The sequence below is a fragment of the Merops nubicus genome, unplaced genomic scaffold (genome assembly GCF_000691845.1).
Source record: "Merops nubicus isolate BGI_N331 unplaced genomic scaffold, ASM69184v1 scaffold11206, whole genome shotgun sequence".
In the NCBI taxonomy this organism is placed as follows: Eukaryota; Metazoa; Chordata; class Aves; order Coraciiformes; family Meropidae; genus Merops; species Merops nubicus.
The window spans coordinates 1-9,760 of NW_008615810.1; the positions used below are offsets into that span (position 1 = coordinate 1).

Here is a 9,760-nt window from a genome sequence, read left to right on the forward strand (position 1 = left end):
TTCCAGCCCCACCATGATGGGATTCTGCAATTCTGGAGTTCACCTTCTAACATTCATGTTTCACCAGACAGCTTTTCTGTGGTGCCTCCAGGGTTTGGCTCATCCCATTTTTCTAGTTGACAGATTTTTAAGCTTTTTCTTTTCTTCACAAACATGCTGCCATTGTTCTGGTCCTAACCTTATTCCTTGTCACCTGGCATTAGCGATGGGTTGGGGTCAGGACCTGGGCTAGACCCTTTCTGGCAGAGCAAGCTCAGCACCTGTTCCCAGATCAACTTGTTCTTCATCCCGTAGATGAGTGGGTTGAGCATGGGAGGCACTATGATGTAGATGTCAGCCATCAGGATGTGGAGATGTGCAGGGATGCTGTGGCCCCAGTGCTGGGTGTAGAAAGAGAAGAGTGCAGTCATGTAGAAGAGCAGGATGACACCGATGTGGGAGCCACAGGTGCCAAAGGACTTCAGACGAGCCTCCCTGGAGGACAGGCCTATGACTTCCCTTAGGATCAGCACGTAGGAGACAGCAATGAGGATGGAGTCTGAGCCCACCACAACAGTGGCAGCTGTGATCCCATAGATGCTGTTGGGCCAGGTGTCCCTACAGGCCAACTTCACCACTGACATGTGCTCGCAGTAGGAGTGGTGAATGATGTGGGGGCCACATTAGGACAGGCTGGTCACTGTGCACATCAGAGGGGTGGTGATGGCCATGCCACGCACTGCAGCAGCTAAACCCAGCTTGGCAATGGTGTTGCCAGTCAGAACGGCTGAGTAGCACAGGGGCTTGCAGATGGCCAAGTATCGGTCAAAGGCCATGGTTAGTAGGACCCCTGACTCCGCGATGGAGAAGCTGTGGATGAAGAACATCTGGGCCACACAGCCCTCAAAGTTGATCTTGTGGGAATGGAACCAGAAGATGCTCAGGAGCTTGGGCATGGTGCAAGTGGTGAGTACAAAGTCAATGGCAGCCATCATGGACACAAAGTAAAACATGGGCCGGTGCAGATTTGGGTCCATCCTGATCACCAGGAGGAGTGTGATGTTCCCCAGCACTGCCATGAAGTACATGGTACAGAACAGGAAGGCAATCCAGAACTGAGCATCCTCCAGCCCAGGGATGCCTGTCAGGATGAAGAACGAGGGACTGATTTGTGGAGGACATGAGGCTCTTCCATGCAGATCTGGTAGAGAAGGCACAGGAACAGCTGAGAAAGACAAGGAGAGGAGTGAGCTGCAGTAAGCACTGCTGTGGACTCCAGTCACCCTGCCTGTCTTCTCAGGCAGTCTTCTCGATGATCTTTATGGGTCCCCCCCAACTCCCGATACCTTATGATATGATCCTATGATATGAGCCATATCCTCCTACCTCTTACAGAGGTACGTTCAGTCCCGTCATTAGCAAGCTGCAAACTCACATGGTCTTAGCCTGAACATTTGGGAGTTACCTTACCTCTCCTCCCATCCTGGGCTGGCCTCTGACTGTTGTCCCCATCCCTCCATACTTTGGGACTTACAGGCTAGAAGGTGAGTACACTGAGAATCATAGAATCATAGACTCAGTTTGGTTGGAAGAAACCTTTAATATCATCAAGTCCAACCATCCCCCCAGCACTGCCAGGTCCCCACTGACCCGTGTCCCTCAGCACCACATCTCCACGGCTTGGAAACCCCTCCAGGGATGGGGACGCCACCACTGCCCTGGGCAGCCTGGCACAGCCCTGCACAACCCTCAAGGGCAACAAATTGTTCCTCAGGGACAACCTCAACCTCCCCTGGCACAGGTTGAGGCCAGTGCCTCTCGTCCTGTCCCTTGTTCCTTGGGAGAAGAACCCGCCCTCCACCTGGCTGCAGCCTCCTGTCAGGGAGCTGTGGAGAGCCAGAAGGTCTCCCCTGAGCCTCCTTTGCTCCAGGCTCAGCACCCCCAGCTCCCTCAGCTGCTCCTCCCCACCCTTGGGCTCTAGACTACTCCCCAGCAGCTCCGTTGCCCTTCTTTGGCCATGCTTCAGCACCTATTTAGTACAAAATACCTAGTACATCTGTACAAAAATTTTAGTACATCAGTACAAAAATCTAAGACAGGAGTTGGGGGAAGATCCAGAACACTTTGAGAGTGTAACTCAGCAGGGCTCTGGTCACCCACACACCTCTGCAGGTGTAAGCCATACCTTCTCATGGGCTGGTACGCACCATGTGAATCCCACCTTGGGAAATTGTACAACATACATAGCTGCAACATCAGTGTTTTTAGCCCAGAGCATTTTTTGCTGTGAGAGCTGGTACCCATGGAAGCATCGCACTGACCCCATGTGTCCCCCGAGCTGTGTGTCCTGCTTCAGGACAGCTCTGTCACCTGTGGGGCCCAGACCCAAACCACCTTGCTCTGAAAGGGCATCCTACCTCTGGGGTCCCCACCTCCTCATTAGGAGGGAAAACCAGTGTCATGACCAAAGCTGGCCTGAGGCTGCAGTGCTGGTCCTCCCTGCCCTAGCCCTCCCACGGTGAGCGCACCTCCTGGCCCTCGAGCCCCTGGCAAAAGACAGAAATGCTGTGAATCGTCCCTGTTTTGCAGGCAGAACAGTAACACAGAAGGGTTTAATTATTGTGCTGGCAGTAAGAGAATTAAGTGTAAGTTTCTCAGGCACTTGTACCCTTCATTTTCCCCAACATGCCAAAGGTCCAGACTTAATCTCCTTGGCTCTCCAGATATTTGACCTCCTTGGCCCCTAAATAGTTCCATCTCTCCTCCAAGCTGCTTCCACATGACGCAGGCCAAGAGGCATTTCAGTGTTTCTAGTCGTGGCTTATTTGCAAGGCGAGGCCAGATACCGCAAAGCCAGCGTTGTGAGGATGCTGCCGAGACCACGTCATTTGTAACCGCTTATTGCAAGGAGGACTCTGCCTGCGGGGCAGTCGGCTATAAACCCAGGGAGGCAGAGCCACAGCTGGCACAAGCCAGGCCAGCAGGAAATGGGTCTCGTGCCGGAATTATTTGTCTGGAAAAGGCAAACACATCTGAGATGTGCTTGGAAAAAAAAGGAGATACTCCCTTCCTCCCTCCACCCCTCCCTCCTGTCTGCCTGAGTAATTGATCTACAAACCCCGTGTGCTGTTCTGGGCGATGTCACCTGTGCTTCATCTGGTATAGTAGAGCTCTCCAGATTACTAAAGAACACTTTAATTATTAAATCGTTAATTAAATACTCAACAAGCGACAGCCTTATTTTTTGCTGGGTCCTCGTTATGGAATCATTTTGGTTGGAATAGACCTTTAAGATCATTGAGTCCAGCCTTCAACATGACATTGTTATTTTTAAACGGTGAAACAGATTAAAAAGCCTTCAGAGAATGAGCTGCTGGGTGTTGAACAAAGTGTAAAAGGAGTTGACATCTTTGATTGCTATCTTACTTACAAAGCTCTGACTTTGTAAGGAGGGAACAGATCCTGATACTTGAAGATGAGATTTTAATTCTTTCCTCACTCATTTTTATTATAGAATCATAAAGTGGTTTGGGTTGGAAGGGACCTTAAAGATCACTTGGTTCCAACCCCCTGCCATGGGCAGGGACACCTCCCACTAGACCACTTTCCTCAAACCTCCTTTTGTCAGTTCTGGCTCTGTGCTGCTAAACAAATAATCATTAAATTTACCAGATTTGATGCAACCTTTTGTGTTACTCTTAGAAATGGTACATCCACCAGCCACACATTCTGAGCCTGTGAACAACACAGAGCCAATTCTTTTTGCAAACACGTGCTGACCTGACTGTGCTAACAGCCACCCAGCACTCCTGGTCAGCGTGCAGCCTGTCATGAAGCAAAAATCCCTTGAGTCTAGGGTTTTAAGAGAGCTGGAGTAGTGATCCAGTCCATGCCACTTCCTAAGTGTAAGATCAAAAGTAATCTCTGATAGATAAGTGCGTCACTTGATCTCCCATTGCAGAATCAAGGAATAATAGAATTGTGCTGGTTGGAAGACACCTTTAAGATCACTGAGTCAAACCATTCCCCCAGCACTGCCAGGTCCCCACTGACCCATGTCCCTCAGCACCACATCTCCACAGCTTGGAAACCCCTCCAGGGATGGGGACTCCACCACTGCCCTGGGCAGCCTGGCACAGCCCTGCACAGCCCTCAAGGTCAAGAAATTGTTCCTCAGGGACAACATCAACATTCCCTGGGGCAACTTGAGGCTGTTTCCTCTTGTCCTGTCCCTTGTTCCTTGGGAGAAGAGCCCGACCCCCACCTGGCTCCAGCCTCCTGTCAGGGAGCTGTGGAGAGCCAGAAGGTCTCCCCTGAGCCTCCTTTGCTCCAGGCTCAGCACCCCCAGCTCCCTCAGCTGCTCCTCACCACACTTGGGCTCTAGACCCTTCCCTAGCAGCTTCATTGCCCTTCTCTGGCCACGCTCCAGCCCCTCAAGGTCCTTCAGGGAGGGAAGGGCCCAAAACTGAGCCCAGGATTTGAGAGCAGCCTCTCCCATGCCCAGTCCACAGGAATATCCTTGCCCTGCTCCTGCTGGCCACACTGGTGCTGATCCAAGCCATAAACTCTATACTTGCACCAAATCATCCATTTCTGAGCATTTTTGTAGCAACAAGCCTGTATCTCACTGCAGCTCATGACTGTTATCATTTCAGTAAAGGAGAAGAACAAATTGTTACCTTCCTTGTGGTGTTTGCCTTCCTCTGTGGCTTTATGCAAGTGAAAAAGACAGGACTGGAGCTATGATCAGGTAAATGCAGGTCTTCACAGCTGATTGAGTCAGCAGATGCTACAGCTACGTGTCTACAGCTTGTTTGAGGCTGATTTAACCAAGGAATAACTTGCAGCCAAATAATTAGCACCAATGTGATTAACCTATGCAAGGAAGCAAGCTGAGGTTGCAGAGTACTGACTGGAAGTTCTTTAAGACAGTATTTACTTCATGTGGGATATCTAGAAGCAATGAAGTAACTCATGAACTCAGTAAGTGATGAAGTCCAGTTAGATATTTTGGTATATCTGAATAGTAGCTTTTGTGGCTAGGTTGTTTTATATTCCACCTTGATTTCTTCACTACGAGGGTGATGAGACCCTTGCACAGGTTGCCCAGGGAAGCTGTGGATGCTCCATCCCTGGAGGTGTTCAAGACCAGGCTGGACAGGGCTTTGAGCAACCTGATCTGGTGGGAGGTGCACCTGCCCATAACAAAGGGATTAAAACTAGATGATCTTTACAGTCCCTTCCAATCCAAACCATTCTACAATTCTATGATCAAGCTAAAATCTGAACTTGGCTCAGAGCTTAGCACTATGCTTAAAAAAACTGGAATAACACCAGAGCAGATGAAAAAAAATCCCATCTCCTGAGCTCACCTGGATGATTTGGATGTGGCTCTGACTGCACCTACACCACCTTCAAACACTGCTTCTCTCTCACACAACCAAGCAAATCTTCAAGCTGTCAAAAGGACCTGCACAGAAACATTAACACGCTTTAAGGAACCTGATCACCTTCATCACTCACTGCTGGGAGTTCAGAGACACCAATTATCACAGAGGAGAATCTGCTGCCTGGGAATAGCCCAGAATAGCAGCAGTTTGTAAACAAATTCACTTCTCTTTCCTACTGCATTTGTTAAGTCTGTCTCAGCATAGAATGATTTTGGTTGGAAAAGACCTTGCAGCTCCTGGAGTCCAACCATCCCCCAGCTCTGGCAGGTCCCCACTGACCCATGTCCCTCAGCACCACAGCTCCACGGCTTGGAAACCCCTCCAGGGGTGGGGACTCCACCCCTGCCCTGGGCAGCCTGGCACAGCCCTGGACAACCCTCAAGGGCAACAAATTGTTCCTCAGGGACAACCTCCCCTTTGGCAACTTGAGGCTTTTTCCTCTTGCCCTATTGCTTTTTCCTTGGCAGAAGAGCCTGACCCACTCACTCATCCCTCTCTTAAGCCTTTTACCTAAGGTGATGGGTAGGGTAGGGTAGCATTAGGCAGTGCCAAAGAGATCCTTGGCCCACGAAGGGGCAAGATTTTATCTCTGGGTGCGCAAATATCTCTCTGAGAATGACCAGCTGTTCTCCTGGTACAGATCCAACAGTGTCTGTGCCCTTTGGGCTTAATTCTCTTGGCATAAAAGACATTTTGGGCTTGGATCCAATGTCACTGCACGCTTTCTGGGGCATAAGATAGCAGCCTGGATTCACAGATTCACAGAATCCCAACATGGTGGGGGTTGGAGGGGACTTCTGGAGATCATCTTGTCCACCCCCCACTCCAGCAGGATCACCTACAGCAGGGTGCCCAGGATGGTGTCCAGGAGGGTTTGAAATCTCCCCAGAGCAGGAGACTCCACAGTCTCTCTGGGCAGCCTGCTCCAGGCTCGGCCACCCTCACAAGACAGAATATTCTTAGCTCTGTGTTTTAATTTCACCTTTCCTCTGAGGATCCTGAAACATCCATGTACTTAAGTGAATGCTTTGCAAATCCAGCACGACCCCATCCATGTTTTTCTTGACTGCCATCCCTGGGCTGGACCCCTGTTTTGCCAATGACCAGGCCCAACAAAAATGACAGCACCAGCAGGAAGAGAATCCAACACACAGACTGTATTGTAAACAAAAACCTTATGACATGAATGATCGCCGGGGGTACAAACAGATCAATCAGCTCATACATGATCGACGCCACCCCCAACGATCCCACGAAAGATGTGACTTGGCCCACAACAGGTGGTACAAACAGTGAGCTGAGGTTGCCCACAGCTGGCATGGGAAACAGCCAGACCAGCCAGTTAAACATATAAGAAAAAGGTGCCCACATGGCGACTCTCACCCGATCCGCCCGCGTTCACAAAGGCCTAAACAGACTGTGGCCCAGCTCCAGGGAGAGTCAGGAGGTCTGCCGTGAACCAGGAAGCTCTGGGGAGTGCACTCCACAGACAGACACTCCTGACTCCCTGCCAGTGGTCCCAGCTTTTATCCCCAAGCAGACACCTGACCTCTGTCAACTCAATGCGGGACCCCTGGGGCTCATTTCCCTTCTGGCTCTCCCTGCAGGGCCGGCCGCACCCTGGGGGGAAGCTATAAGGCAAACTCACCACCTCTTTATGAAGGGTTGTGGGAATCACCCATATGGCAACCTTAATTTGGGGCTCGGGGTTCAGACCCCAGCATTTCAGCCCCTCGGTTTCCATCCCATTCAGCCCCGTGCCCACCGTAGCCCTCCTTGGGAACAGCATCCTCTTGTATGTGATGAAGGTGGACCCAGCTGTCTATAAGCCTGCGTTTTATTTCCTCTCCATGCTGGTTGCCATTGTCTTGGTTCTGTCCCTGACCACCACACCCAAAATGCTGAGCATCTTCTGGTTCAATGCCCAGGAGATCACCTTCAGTGCCTGCCTTGGGCAGATGGGTTTTTTTCTCTTCACACTTTCTGCATCTTGGCATCTGTGGAACTGCTGGCCATGGCTTTCAATCATGTTGCCATCTGTAACCCCCTGAGCTACAAGTTCCATCCTGACCACCACCCTGGTAGTAACTGAAGTTATTTGTGACCAGCCTCTTTCACATCTCTGTCATCTTGGTCTTTTTCTGTGTCATCTACACCTCTGTGGTGGTTTTCTCATCAGTAATCCACAGGTTTGGTTGCCATGTTGCCTCTCACACACACACCTTGATGACTAATTTCTACCTCCCATTCTCCCCTGTGGCATATGGTGTTAAAAGCAAGCAGATCCACGACCAGGTGCTCATTGCATTTTTCTCTCGAGTGGATCTAAAGTCTCATGCATCCCATCCACAGAAGCATCTATAGACATCCACCCAACAGCACATGCACATTGCAGCCCATGATGGGCCACAGAAATTAACCCTGGGCACAAAACGCTGAAGCAAGTGCAAGACCCACCTTAAACAATTCCCACCTCTTCTCCTGAATTTTTCCCAGTTTAAGACTTGAGAATTGTGAGAGGATTGTGCCTATGGGCTGAAAACAGGAGTGTTCCAGCTCGTCACTGCCTGCAGCTAGCAGCAAAGCCTTGGCAGAGTAAGAAGTTACTAAATCCAGAGGTCAGCCTATGGAGAACTGCACAATTTTCAGAATATTCGGCTTTGACGTCACTGTGCTGATAGCTAGAGGTAAATAAATCTTATTTGAGCTCCGCAGGCTGCATTTCTTCTCTTTCTGTGTGCTAATGAAATGAGCTGATGGCCTGCAGGTCCTCTCCAAGGAGCTATTGATGTTGCTGGACCATTTAACTAAAGCGGGAAAAGGGAAACTAAAGGGAAAGAGGGACCAAATAATGGAATCATTTAGGTCAGAAGAGACCTTTAAGATCATTAAGTCCAACCATCCCCCAGCACTGCGGGGTCCCCACTAACCCAAGTCCCTCAGCACCACATCTCCACAGCTTGGAAACCCCTCCAGGGATGGAGACTCCACCACTGCCCTGGGCAGCCTGGTACAGCCCTGCATAACCCTCAAGGGAAAGAAATTGTTCCTCAGGGCCAACCTCAACCTACCCTGGCTGAACCTGAGGCCTTTTCCTCTCATCATATTGCTTGTTCTTTGAGAGAGGACACCAACCTCCATCTCGTTCCAACCTCCTTTCACGGAATTGTATTAGCAGACAGCTGGAAGCAAAGCAAGGCTCAAGGTGCTGGCCCTTGCTGCCAGGAGTGGGGATGGGTGGTGGGTGATGTCCACCCTCAGGCACATAGAATCATGAAATCATTTAGGTTGGGAAAGACCTTTGAGAGTCCAACTGTTAACCTAGCACAGCCAAACCCACCACTAAATCCTATCTGCCTCCACTAAGGTGGCACCAAGACCTGACACTGGTGTAGGCACAAACCACCCCAGAGCCCAACAGCTGCTCCCAGTCTCTTGGCTGGACATGCAGTGGCCAGTGATGCATCTGCCTGGAGGGGAGTTGCTCCCATGTTCCAGCATGAGCTCTGTGGACAATCTCAGTAACGGTAACGTTGAACCTGCTGCATGCAACTGATCCCCCCCATCAGTAGCAAAGACAGAGCAGTGTCCCCTTCTTCCACCCCTGTACACACTCTGCAGCTTCAGAGGTGTGGGAAGGAGCACGAACACCTGGGAGCATTGATTCCTTAGCTGTCTTTTCAATTCTGACTGTCCCCATATGACTAAGGTGTGATTTCTGTTTCCTGAGTTGTTTATTGATGTGCTGGGCTCCTGTGGATCTGATTCATGGATCAATGCTGTAAACACAGCACAAAAAGAGGACAGAAATCCATAATATTCCAACTGAATTAATGTATCTCTACTGAATTAACTCACCTCAAATCCTGGGGTCAGTTTTGGGCCCCAACCTCACAGAAGGACCTTGAGGGGCTGGAGCGTAGCCAGAGAAGGGCAACAAAGGTGCTGGGGAAGGGTCTAGAGCCCAAGTGTAGTGAGGAGCAGCTGAGGGAGCTGGGGGTGCTGAGCCTGGAGCTGTGGAGGCTCAGGGGAGACCTTCTGGCTCTCCACAGCTCCCTGACAGGAGGCTGGAGCCAGGTGGGGGTCAGGCTCTTCTCCCAGGGAACAAGGGACAGGACAAGAGGAAATGGCCTCAACCTGTGCCAGGGGAGGTTGAGGTTGTCCCTGAAGAACAATTTGTTGCCCTGGAGGGTTGTCCAGTGCTGTGCCAGGCTGCCCAGGGCAGTGGTGGAGTCCCCATCCCTGGAGGGGTTTCCAAGCTGTGGAGCTGTGGTGCTGAGGGACATGGGTCAGTGGGGACCTGGCAGCGCTGGGGAACGGTTGGACTCCAT

At 50.8% G+C, this 9,760-nt stretch overlaps 1 pseudogene; it reads right to left on the minus strand.

The window, feature by feature from the left end:
- Positions 1 to 179: 179 nt before the first annotated feature.
- LOC103775213 lies at positions 180 to 9,760 on the minus strand (annotated as a pseudogene).